The sequence below is a fragment of the Carassius auratus genome, unplaced genomic scaffold (genome assembly GCF_003368295.1).
Source record: "Carassius auratus strain Wakin unplaced genomic scaffold, ASM336829v1 scaf_tig00050961, whole genome shotgun sequence".
Lineage (NCBI taxonomy): Eukaryota > Metazoa > Chordata > Actinopteri > Cypriniformes > Cyprinidae > Carassius > Carassius auratus.
This window is the reverse complement of record NW_020527181.1, coordinates 3899-17862: the sequence shown is the minus strand read 5'-3', so window position 1 is coordinate 17862 and position 13964 is coordinate 3899. Positions and strand designations below refer to the sequence as shown.

The 13964-nt window shown below is 35.7% G+C and overlaps 1 long non-coding RNA gene across 1 annotated transcript; it reads right to left on the bottom strand.

Moving 5' to 3' along the window:
- Positions 1–7351: 7351 nt before the first annotated feature.
- LOC113089753 (uncharacterized) lies at positions 7352–9727 on the bottom strand. The gene is made up of 3 exons (XR_003286692.1): positions 9630–9727; positions 8178–8309; positions 7352–8086 (listed from the first exon to the last, which is right to left on the bottom strand). It is a non-coding gene; the product is annotated as an uncharacterized LOC113089753 (long non-coding RNA).
- Positions 9728–13964: the final 4237 nt, after the last annotated feature.

Genomic DNA, 13964 nt, shown 5'->3' with positions numbered 1-13964 from the left:
AGTAATTTGTGGTATTTAGTGATTATTTGTCAGCAAATATTTCAAGGGAATGTCAGAATTTGAGTTTCCTAATGATGTTCCCCTTTAATCGCACTTTTTCAATATTTGTTCATTCCTCAGAGTAATAAAAGGAAATTAATGGCTCGTCTTACCTCAAGGGAATGGCACTCTGGAGTGAAGAGGTAGACAGCGCTTCTTTGGACAGTTCTGTTTGCGATATTTCCGCCTTAGGTTGAGAAAATCTTGAAATGGAGGAAAAAACAAGTATTAGGGCTATAAACTATTATTAAACTTATATTTAATGACAAGTCAAGACACATAGTGCTTTATACAAGACGGATTTTAAGGCAGTTTCACAGTTATAATAATAATAATAATAAAAAAAAGTTTTAGTGTTGCAAAGTTCTTCAGTTCTGAAACAAGCACAATGTAAATCAGCTCTGAGAAGACAGTGGTATTATGCTGCTCAGTTTAGGCTAATTCAATGGAGATTCAGTTTAGTTTAATAACCATTTTAATCTTGCAAAGATCATTATGAATATCAATAATTCAGAAGAGGTCAACCATTGTTTTACAATATTGATTCTAAAATTGACAATTGGATATTTTGGGGGGAGGTTAGGGAGATATGCATCCCTTGCCCCCCCAGAAACCCCTCCCCTGATTGGGGTGTTACCTGAAATAAATTCAAATTGAATGGTCTCTCCAGTTGGTTACAAACAATCTGGAGGGCAATATAACAATCAGAGGTTCTTGTGATAACACTCATGTCACTTCCCTCCACAAGCAGCTATTAGATCCTCTCCCAGAGGCGCAAGGACAATGGCACGGTGCTCACGGGAGGAGAACAGGGCACTTTTATATCTGCCTTTGACTAAAGCTATGCGAGCTCCATGCACCTCCCAGTCTTTCTCTCTTTCACCGCAGTAACCCTTTGCTAATGCATTATACCATTGTGCTCAACATCATGACTAACAATGAAGGCCGGTGCTTGATCGCCCACGGGCACCAGATTAATTGCGCATAGCCGCCACAGCAGCGGGAGATGAGTGTATACACGAAGGCTAAAGTACATTTAGTTACATACCAATGTGTCTGAGTGTTTAGATAATTGCAAAACCACGTTAAGCAGCAGTGTAAAATAAATTGCGTAAATGCGGTTTATTTCCAGTTGCATTAACATAAGTTTAAAAATGCATTGTTATATTAAGTAGAAGTGCAACTTGTAACATTTATCCCCGAGTCAAGGGTCACGTGAAACCTTTGTGAAACCCAAGCTCGTCTCTGGAGTATGTTAAGGTGCTGAGCTTTTTCAGAAGCGACAAACCAAGCGCCACTTAAAATCCACTCAACGCGCTGATCCTAAATCAGCCATGAGCACATGACACGCACAGACCTAAATATGCCAACTAGATCCTAATTGACTAATGAGGAGACGGTTATCCAAAGTGACTCGCTGCAGAACAGTTGTTTCTGGAGTTTAATTCTACAAGTTTAATTCTATCAGATAGATAGATAGATAGATAGATAGATAGATAGATAGATAGATAGATAGATAGATAGATAGATAGATAGATAGATAGATAGATAGATAGATAGATAGAACAATTTTAGATTAAAATATATGCATGATTTATTACAGATTTTTAGCGAGCTTAGAACGCAGGTAAATTATTAGGGTTAGTTATTTAGCTATATTTAATTTTTTGCACTTGATATTTTGGGGTAATGAATAGGACAGATACGTTATAAATAACAAACTGCAGGTCCTTTAGTCAACAAAAAGCACTTTACAAAAGTAAAAAAAAAAAAAAAAAAATATATATATATATATATATATTAGATAAAAAATCCTTACACATTTTTCTTAATGTAGGTTTCGTTGCAGCAATTTTTTTTTTTTTTTTTGCGTCACTTGTTTTTTGTCTCTATTTTAACTCGCTGAGTTCGTGCAGGTATTCTGTCCTCTCTACACAAGCACTCGTGGTCATGTACCTTGTTTCTCGGCGCTGGTGATGTACAGGATTGTCAGCAGCAGCAGAAGGAGATACAGTGGATGGAAGAATCTCATGCTGATGCTGTGTGAGGCTCGGTCCGCTCCTCGGATGTCTCCGGTAACTCCGAAAGCAAACTCTGTTGATATGCAGATAAAATCCCTTTACGTGTCTGTCGCTCTCGGTATTTCTCTCGGGGCTCGTGTAAGATGCCGTGATAGTGGATGCGCACGCAGCTCAAGTCAGTTCTCGGGCTCTCCAACTTTTCCAGAGTTTCAGATGGCGATATTCACTCTTTCTTCGCTCTCCTCGGATGGACAGGTAACCTGATGAGTGTGAATGTCCAGTCAAGACAATGTTTCACCCCCTCTTTATACAGACAAGAGAAAGGGGAGGAGAGGGCACAACAGAAGGAGGAGTAGGCTATGGATGACCAAAAATTGGGTGGGGACATGGGACATCACACACACACACACACACAATTTTGCATTGCACATGTTGACCCCACATGTATCAGGTAACAGAGCTGGCAGAAATGAGCTCCCTAAACACAAAACGTTTATCAGAGTTACTTTATGCTTGCAGAAATTATTTGTTGTGTACAGTGGTGGACATATAGTAGGATCCTAAAGTCTGAGCCTATAAGTCAAAATGGTTCTATTTTGCATTATATTACTAATCATATTGTCTGCATAACAATTTAGATGAATTTTGTAATGTTTTATTTTGCTCAAATAATCGTAAGACCTTTTATCCAAGGAACCTTACATTTAAATACAGATAGTTCGAAAAAAATAGTTTACAGCTCATTGTTGACTTAATTATAGACTAATTATTGAATGAAGGAATATATTAAATGTTTAGGGGAAATGTTTTTATTACATTTCAACTAAATTTGCTTGCATTTGATTTGTGATAAATAAATTAATTCTTTGAAATATTTTTTATAATATTTATTATACTAATATATTTCACACGTACATTCTTAAACATTTAAACAAACAAAAGTTGTTTAATTCTTACATACAGACTAATTCAGTATGCAAATATTTTATAAATAACATTAACAAATATTATTAAAAAAAAAAAATCGCACATATATATATATATATATATATATATATATATATATATATATATATATATAATCATTTTTAGGTTTAATTTTAAAGTAAAATCCCAGATTTGTGATATCAGATTTTTGGACCACACTGTGTGTGTATTTTTGGTTTTGTCTGTGTGGATAAATATAGATCATTGAGAATTGGTGCCTCATAATATGCAGTTGAGTGTGTCTGTTTTTGGTTAGAGATTAACATTGGAGGTGTGTGAATTATTGGCTGGCCTGGTCAGTTAGGTGTGTGTGTGTGTGTGTGTGTGAACGAGCTGTGAAGTGCTGGTATAGTGTTGCTCCTGGACCTATATACTAATGAGCTACTATTGTACTTCACTACCTAAAACAAAACCTCACCACAGGAGAGCCAGCCTGACACACACTTACACACTGGACAAAGACTGTTAGAGCTGATGTCTACCTTTTTCATTTAAAGTATAGATTAACATGGTCTAATACTCATCAACTTGATTTGCAGAGGCATAAAATGCTAGTAAATCATCTGGAAAGAAATCAAGGAATTGAGCGAAGAGACAAATCATCATGGCAGAGCATTATGATTATTATACATCACACAATGATAAATATAGTTTACATTAGGAGTTAAGCTAGGATTTAAACTGAGGTGGTGTTAATTTAGGAGCACCCCCAATGTATCATTTGCATGTAAACATTACACTGAATGATGTCTACAAAGGCTCCCTTGAGCTCAAGTACAAGTGCAGTGAATCTAAAGTGTTGGAGACAAACTTGCAAAGACTGTTTACCCCAAAACAGGCTTAATAATGGAAGAGTCACTTTCTGATGGACAGTTTTAGTTCAAGATGGTTTTTTCTTTGTGTGCATGCTTTTGTTCGGTGATGTTATACTAAACTGGACAGATACCCTAGTGTGCTGAGGGTTCAGTATGGTAATGTTATTAGATTTACAGATATCCCATGTGTCCCTGTGTGTGCATGTGTGTTATAATGAGCCGACGTTGTGAATGACTCGACTGTGCAAGACTATGTGTACTACTAGTAAAATATGCAAATAATGTTGCAGCTCCATCAAGTAAACAAATGACAGTAAATATTGGATAATTTGTAGGAGTATTTAATTGAATCAAGCAGGGTTATTATCATGAACTAAAAGCAAAAAGGAAAAATTGTTGCCTAACTAACTGAATTAAGTTCAATTTGAAGTACTAAAATTACTGAAAAAATGGAAATGCATAAAAATCCCTAAATTAATCCCTAAAACTAAACTTGTAAAAATGGCAAAAAGCACACAGCAAAAAGAAAAAAGAAAAAAAAGAACTTACATAAAAAATCTACACAGATAGATAGATCTAATAGAATAAATAAAAAATATACTTAGCTATGAATAAAAATAATTTTTTAATATAAAATAAAAGCTTAAAATTGAATGTAATATATTTTTTTTATTTATTTAATTATTTAAGTAAAATTAAAAATATTAATATAAACTTTATTCCAAGAATAACACTAAAACAACACTGGAACAAAGGCACTTAATAAAGTGTGTAGGGGAGGTTTAGGAATGAATGAGTGTGCCTCAGTTGACCTCTTGGAGTGTAAGTGTGTGTTTGTGTCCATAATGAAGTGCATATGTGTGTGAGCCGAGTGTGTGAGCCATATGTGTGTCCACTCATTGACCTTTCTCATGTGTGTGTCCATTTATCTCAATTTTTCTTTGATATACTAGGCCTGTCATGGTGTTTTAGTGTGTGTTTTAGGTTTCTCTGACACACTGTAGCTGTCATAGAAGCTGCTCATCCTTATTAAACATCCATTTGTGCCAACGGTGTCTGCGACTACACATCCTCTGAGCTTTTTTCATTTCAATTAGGAGCAGAACCCAGCATGTAGCTAATAGACGAGATGGACTGACCAACAGCTTTTCAGCCCAGTGCCAGTGTGTGTATGTGTGTGTATGTGTGTGTTTGTGTGTGTGTGAGATGATGTGTGCAAATGCAGATACACTTATTTATTGCTTTATAGTGTTTGCAAAAATGCTCCTCACCGGCATCATACATTCTGTGTGTATGTCTTTTGATTCTCTCTGTGATTCACATTGTCCCTTGCACTTTATTCCCTCAATTTGAATATGCTAATGAGTTGTATTCTTATTCGGAGCTACCTGGTATCCATGGAGACTGATATCTATAGGCAAGAGTGCATGCATTGCCTGCATGAAAACACAGATGTTGGGGTCATTTTGCTCATTGACTCGTAATGAAATCTCAGACGCAGCACAGTCTGGGTGGGTGTATGTCTGTGGCTGGTTGGGTGTCTGTATGTCATAATGTTTGCTTTATTAGGGATTAGATGTCATTACTTGGATTAACCTGCCTGCTAAAATAATCCCTCTAAGGGACGTGAGTTACTGACTCCGCCCGCTGTACCAACACACACACACACACACACAAGCTTGAGGAAGAAATTTAGATGCCTTAAGGTGTGATTTAAAAATTGGACACTGATTTTATATAAACATGTATTAGAATTGAATTATAAACATCCTATGTATCAAAGCCCAAGCAACAAGTTGCAATCAAAAGGTAGAGACATGCTGTGTAAACATTTTTTTGTTTGGTCTCTACACACATTAAAATCAAGACTTTACACACACACACACACTGACCTTAAAAACACCCCATCCCAGCAGGCAGAGGTCGAGTCCATCTTTCAGGAGCAAGAGCACATGATTTGTCGATCAGTAGATAGATAGCCTCCCACACAAATACTAAATTATTTTATTTGATGTATTTATTTATTTTGAAAGAAAAAACTTTCTTTCAGGCTAATAAATATTACAGCAACACTGAAAAATACAAGAATACAATAAATTCTGGGAGTTTAGTGAGAATCCACCAATTGTTATTATTATAATACTTTTTTTGGGTGTGAATGTGTCTGAATCTGTTTATAGATGTATTATTATTATTATAATTATTATATTGTTACTAAATTAATTTGAGAAGTAGTAAAAGATTCTTTACCTGAATGGAAATATGTGTTTTTAGTGAGCATGTGTTTTTAAGTCCAGCGCTGAGTTCAAAGTGAGAGTGTGATTGTTGCTTCCAAGTGCGTTTATATTTGATTGGTTCAGTGTGACAGGAAGTCTTATCAGTGTGTAGCTTTGTGGACTGTTGCAACAGCAGATGAGAGTGGTATTCCCCATAACCTTTCTTCCCCCCAAACTAGATTACTACCCTCGCTTAACAACACACACACACACACACACACACACACACACACACACACACACACACACACACACACACACACACACACACACACACACACACGTTCACACAGAGACAATACCCCCCTTTTTCAGTTTACAACTCCAAGTAGTTACTGCCAGGAAGTGCATACCCAAACTACTCCCCCAACATTGTCCCTTCCTCCAACTTACTCATGCTGGTTCCCCCTATAGATTTATACACCTATAATGCAAATATACACACACCTATAAATTCAACGCATATTAAAAAGCTATAGACCAAAGAAGAAAAAACACTTCTTGTACTTCACATTAGTTTTTCTGTGTTAAGGACTATTACTGTTAAGGAAAAGTAAGGAGGTAATACATTTGCTAGAGAATAAGTGTCTGCATGAGTGGCAGTTTTTGTTAACCACCATTAGAGGGCGCCCCATACTCTATCACTATTTTCACTACAGAAGTGACAAATTAAGTCTGACTTTTATGCAGTATAATGTCAATTTTATCAGTGAATGTTAGTAGAATGCATGAAACCCAACACAACATGATTTAAATATGTGAATTATAAGTGATCAATTATATATTGTGAACTTTATTCCTTTCTAATTGTTGCACTTGAAATTGACCTGCTGTGTCTGAGTAGCTGAAGTAACATTCAGCACACATGGTCATGACTCTGAACACTATAACCTCACTTTTAGTTTTTATACATGATTAGAAACAACGTAATATCTTCTCCAGATCCAGATGACTGAATCTTAATGTCATTTAAAACATTTAAAGATTAAGTGCACACAGTCTAGAGAGATGTCTAGACTGATGCATGCATTTTCACGATCCTTCAATGGACATAATCCAAAGTTAGACAATATTCATATATTTTAATTTTTAAATACAAAAATGCCACATGTATATGGATAAATAAATAAAATACAACAACAATGCATTATATAAACTTTAGGACATTATATCACATAAATATATTTTGTATAAATCTAAAAATGTCTTCACAATATACATTCATTAACATATTTTGCAGTTTTTCTTGCCAAAGGCTACCACCACCATGAGACTTTTTGAAGCCGTTTGGGTTACACTTTATTTCGATAGTCCACTTTAAACATTCTACTAACAGTTAATAACTTTGTAACTACATGTCGACTAATTCTCATTAATTTGCAACTACATGAGTAGACTGTTAGAGTAGGTTTAGGGTTTAGTATACTCTACTAACTGCTAGTTGACATGTAGTTGCAAAGTTACTTACTATTAGTAGAATGTTTAAAGTGGATAACAGAAATTAAGTGTTACCGCATTTTGCCCAGCAAAGCATAAGCTGCGTGAAAAAAAAGAAGGCTCCTCCAGACAGGGTTTAAATCATTGTATTACAAGTGATAAGCAGATCTAGGTAAAGAAAGTGGAGGGGATTTGATTTCAATAAATCGTCTTTATCTTTCTTTACTGTTTAATTACTTATTGGGGTCATACATTCAAGCCAATCAGCTGGCCTTGAGGCTCTAAGGATATATGAAGTCGACAGCAGTGTCAGAGATCTTCCGTTTGTCCGCTGGTTATCTGCATTTGGTGAGCCAGTCCTATCTATCCGTTGAGCACCAGTGGAAGGATTCTGTATTTGTGTTTGTTTGTGTTCATGGAAGCTCTTGATTGGTTTTGGTGATGACTCTCTGTTTTTTCTTTGAGGTGTTCTTTTGTCGCATCATCTTCTGTTCTGTTTGAATGTAGTCATCTAGGGGACACAAATATGCACTTTAAGCTGCACTTTATCTTGATTTAGTCATTAGTTCAGTGTTTGAGTGGTTTATAAAACGTGTGTTTACCTTGATGATCTGTATTGTGTGTGCAGATAGCAGCCAGGCCAAATAAGCACATGATAGTAAATGCAATGATGATGAAGACCAACTCAAAACCTGAAAACAGCAGATCCATAACAAACACATACACTTCCACCTCTACACACACACACAGAGAGAGAAAGAGAGAGAGAGAGAGAGAGAGTGGAACGCATGATATAAAACATGATTACATAGCTTTAAACAGTTTATCTTTATAGATTTTATGGGTAATACAAATATTAAAAATTAAATGTACAATAATAAGTGTGAAAGGCTGAAGCAGCTCTGATATGCATGGATCTGAAGACATTAATGCAGGACTGACTGAACAGAGAAAATCCATTAACACGCTGCATGTATTCGGGATCAATAAACTAGATTCAGCTGGAGAGACAGCTGTGCAGTTCTGTTGATGAATAAAGAAAAAGACTGTAGAAGAACCTTAAAGATAGAGCAAAAAAATCTACCAATTTAAGCAACATTATCATGGATGATGGACCACCGGCTGGTATATTAAATCTTATCAAGCTGATCAGGATTCATCTAAATATTGGTTGCAGATATTGACATGTTACCATAGACAACACTAAAATATAGTTTAGTGGCCACTAAATCAAAAATATTTTCCTTTCAGTTTGTAAATGAGCATTTAGAATCAAGTATTTCAGAAATGTAATCATTCATATGATACTGACACATCGAAAAGCAGTTACGTTTTCTCATCAGTTTGGAATAATATACAGTTATTATTGTTAATGTTGCAGAACCATGGCTAGCAATATGTTTCCTTGTTTGGCCCTATACTGGTGAACTGAAATATAATACTGCATGATGATCACAACTTTTGGATGAGAAATTTAAAATACAGTGCAATCCAAGGTTATTAACCAAACCGTTCATTCCTTAAAATAAACATTAACCGAAATATTTTTGTTTTACTTTAAAGCTGCCAATAAATAAATAAATAACACAAGCTATATAAACATATAAAAATGACAAAAAATAGTACATTTAATTAAAAAATAAAAATAAAATAATGAATAAAATCACTGGGATCATCATCAAAAACATCTGTTTCATAAACTTGTAAATGGTTACTGTATAGTATAATGCAAATGCATTATTTTGAAGTGAGCAAGAGAGAAAGAGAAATGGATATAAATACCTTGTTCTGCTTTCTTTCAATAGGATTCAACCCATCAGTAGCAGCTCATTCAGTTTTTACCACACACACACACACACACACACACACACACTCAGTGTATGAGACGTGCTTGTGTGTTAGAGACTTAACTTTTACTAGCTTCTCAAACAGAGCAATTAAAGTCCCCTTCTTCCTACTTCCTTACTGCTAGCTATAAACCACGTCAACGTTTAAACCCACTTTTCATACATAAAGTACCTACACACATACATTTGCTGTCTTTTATTGTTTACCTGAGTTTGCAGCTGGATCCAGTCCAGGTGATGAGGTTTCAACTCCAATAAAGGCAGCAGCGTACAGGTCAGGTCATGTTCACAGCGCTCATCATGACTGATCCTGGATCCTGGGCCACGTTGCAAGAAATCTGTCTTTAAATATTGAGAGGCTTGCAGGCGGACTCAGACGATGAGTGGCTCCTCGAGTCTTTGCCTTTTTTTTAGTAAAATAAGAAGCAAACAAACCAAGAATGCTATGTTACTTTTGAAACTAGTTGAACCTGTTTTGTTATAGACGATTTTTTTATTATTTATCTTTGTTACACTATTGTAATTGCGTTCAGGCTGAATGTAAATATTTGCAAATACTTGTGGGTAGATTTGAAAAACTGCTATAATATCATGTCAGTGTGGTTTATTACTTCTGAAATTGGGATTTGGTTATTTCTATCTTTTTATACGGTCAGCAAGAGATAAAAATAATACACACACACACACACACATATACCCCTTTAAGCATATATATGCTTAAAGGGGTAATTCACTGCTTAATAAATGTGGCGGAAAATGGAGTTAGTAAAACTTGGGATACAAAAATGCAGAAGAATGATATGTAGTATTCACAAAATATTTGGAGCTGTCAAAAGTTGGGGATATCTTGTTGCAGGTAACTTGTAAAAATAATACTCTTCAAAATGCACTAATATCAATGTCATTTAAAAACTTATCTCAATCATTCTGATCTGTATTCTCTATTCTCTTTTACTGACGCTGTGAAATGTTAAAGATTTTAAGCTTCAAAAGTAAGTGAAAGCATATAATAAAATGGTGTTTGTGACTCATGCATCACATTACAAGTCTTTCATAGTCATCTATCTTTTTGTGACCAACAGAGGCACATCATTTACAATTATTTACTGCCATTTCAGTTTGAGACACAGAACAATTGGGTCATGAAAACCAAATCAGCTTAATTCATGAGTCACTTATAATATATCACTTATACAAATAATGATTCATTTATAAACTGATGATGGTTACTTCTCACTAGGTTGGATGTTAAGATTTTCTGTTTATTGCCATTCACTCTGTTTCTCACAAAAACTTTTGCATGACAGAAATGAACTTATACTTGGAGTATAAGTCTTAAGGACCATGTTTGATCTCCAGCCCATGTCCTTAATGCATTAAGTCCTTAATTTTCAATTTCGTGTGAACTATTCCTTTAATGTAATAATGTTTATTTGTATTGTTCATACCTGTAGTGTGCTCACATCTCTCTTGTATTAGGCCATACAGGGTGAAAATACTGAATATTACTAGACAGAAGAGAATAGTGTACCACTCCATCTCAGTAAAGGGCGAAGCCATCTGCTTCAGCTGAACGAACAAACACAAAACTCGCAGCAAAATCAGGGCATCACTGATCCTTCAGCACCACTGCTGCAGAAATACTGTATCAACACTATCAAAATAATACAACTGACACGTCTTCATCATCTGAGTTCATCAAAATGCACAGATCGAAATTTGCAACACTACCAGAACAAAACACTCCAGCACCTGTACAAATGTTTGGATCAGGATAACACATGACCAGGGCCTTAAACACACATATTTATTTAGAAAACCAATTACTCACATGCACTATCGCTTAAACGGGCATCTACTTTGAAGTCTTTGGCGCTGTACATACATTTTCTTTTTAGACTGTGCGTGTGCACCTGTTTGTGTACGGGTGATACTGTAATATGATGGGGGGGGGGGGGGATCATATTGCATGGTGCTTCTACCCTGGATACAAGACACAAAATACAAGTAGAGGTAAAACTCAGTCATGATCATGCAAATCTCTGCCTGACTGTCCCTTATTGAAATAGTAAGACATTCTAGGATTGTCCTGCTGTATGTTGTATGTCCATGGAGATTGTCTCAGCATGCAATTATTCCCGCCCAGACTGGACATGAAAATCAATTTGGTCTATAAATACTTTAATGAGACTGTTGAAATGTTTGTCTATGTCCTTCAGTACACCATTGAGGTCAGAAATGAATAAAAAAAATGCACTTATCAAATATATATACTGTGAATTTTCCCTGAACAAGTAAATAAATAAATAAAATCGTATAAATAAACATAGTATATATTAATGCAGTGAAGCATATAGGAGAGACAGGTGAAATTTTTTATTTCTTAAATTTTTTTACCCCACAACTCATCTATTGAAATGCTTTACATTTGTAAAACTGTATAAAACAAAGTCCCCTTGCCATATTTTAGACTAGTAATTCAGCAGTTAATTTATTTAATGGAGCATATTTTAACAAAAAATTCATATTTCAGTTATTTTTATAGTTAGTTTTTCGTAACCATTCCAAGCACAACCAACTCTAACCCTGGATTAATGTGTTTTATCTCGACCTGTGCATGTTCACGTTCTTGGAAAAAAAAAGAGACATGTTTTGTTTTTAAGAGCCTCTTGAGGGGATTTAACGTAACAAACCCATCACAATCAGACAGAAGTGGACAGCCTTGAGGTATGATAAAAAAGAATGGGAGAGAAAAGGCATGTTTGTCTGTAATAATGTGGGAAGCAGAGAGACCATGTGAAAGAGAAATGGCTCCCTCCTATGTGCAATTTATGAAAATGAGTTTCAGGTTTACTTTTACTTTAGGTTTATGTAATTGAGTGAAATTATCTCTTGAATCTCTCAGTATATCCTCTTGTAAGTATGATAGTAGTTTTAAATCCAGGTTCAGTTAAGCACTACTAACAGGCTTTTGTGCTATAGTTATGTATCTTACAGGCTCCTTTATTTGTTTTATGGGTTGGTAATCAGATGTGAGTAGTCAGGTTAAGAGATTTCACACCGTATATTTGTAAAGCCTGGGTTAATATTCTTATTTGCATATGTATGAGTCAAAATGATTGGACAATAATGTGTGAAAAGAATGTGACCTGTTTTTGTAGACACTAGAAGTTACACACTTTGTGTGCATTTATGTTTATCATGACATTCACACCTTTTTATACTTAAAGAAATGCTTTTATACAAATGTTAATTTTTATATATATATTTTTATACACACCTTTTTTTTTGACGTGTGTGTGTTGGACCGGATATTTAAAAAAAAACAACAAACAAGCATCAGGGAGCATCCCAGCATGCGCCTCATGAAAAAAGCAAATGCACAAGGTAGTTTTGGTCTGTTCAAAAATTGTTTGTCCTCTACATAACTGCCATACTTGGGAATCGCTATTATTATAAATGTGGAAAATATTAAAGAAAAAAGAAAGAAAGAGTAAGTGTGTCCAGAATGATGTTGAATACACAGTATACACACAGTATGTACATACATGCTGAGAAAGAGTAGCTCTCATCAACTGTTTGTATAAATTGAACAGTTAACATCAACTGTTACCAGCTAGTTTGTTCTGTCCAGTGTTCATTTGTGTGTGTGTGTTCATGTGTGTGTGTGTGTGTGTGTGTGTGTGTTCCAGTAGCCGAGGTTGTGTGCAGCTCCTGGGGTTGTAAGCTGATTAGCTGGCTGCTCCATCCCACGCTGCTTCTGGAGGGAGGAGATTTAGAGCTATTATAACCACTAAGTCCTCTCTGCTACATGTTTACAGGTCAGGTTAACAGACGTGCACACACATATCTACAAACTGAGGCATCACTGCAGCTCTCAGGTAGAGTAGAATTTAAATGAGCTCTTTCTGTCTCTCTCTCTGTCACAGATCACACAGGTAGAACGAGAGAGGTTGGCTTCAGCATTTTTTGGGATGTGACGACCAGCTCTCTGGATGTTTCTCAGTAGCAGCTTAAGTCGAAGATTTCACCCAGGATACTTAACCTGATTTCATGCATGTGTCTGTAGGAGCGCGTGTACGAACTCTGGAGCGGGTCATATTCTTTGTTTCCATGCCGACCCTCAGGATGGAGTGAGTCTGTTGTCTTCGGTGGCTGAAGGCAGCGAGGTATCCCGCAGTCCTGAACACTGCTAGCATGCCTGTGCATCAGATATCAGTCGTGCCCATCGCCAAAGAGACCGGCAAAAGCTCTAGCCGGAACAGAGACAAGAGTAAAGAGAATGAGGCAAGTACACACATTTAAATCAGAGAATCCGTGATGCATGTGGAGTTTTTCATAACAAATACCATAGTTTGTTGTTGATGATGAAGATGTAGCCATCCATAATTTTCCATATGGTTATTATAGTCTGTTAGTACACTTGTATTGCACAATATTACACTTTCATTATGGTTACTGTTGCACAAGTATTAAGTTGTGAGTATTATCCTATAATGACATTTCTGCTATTTAGTTTGCATGAATCGGTAAGATTTACTG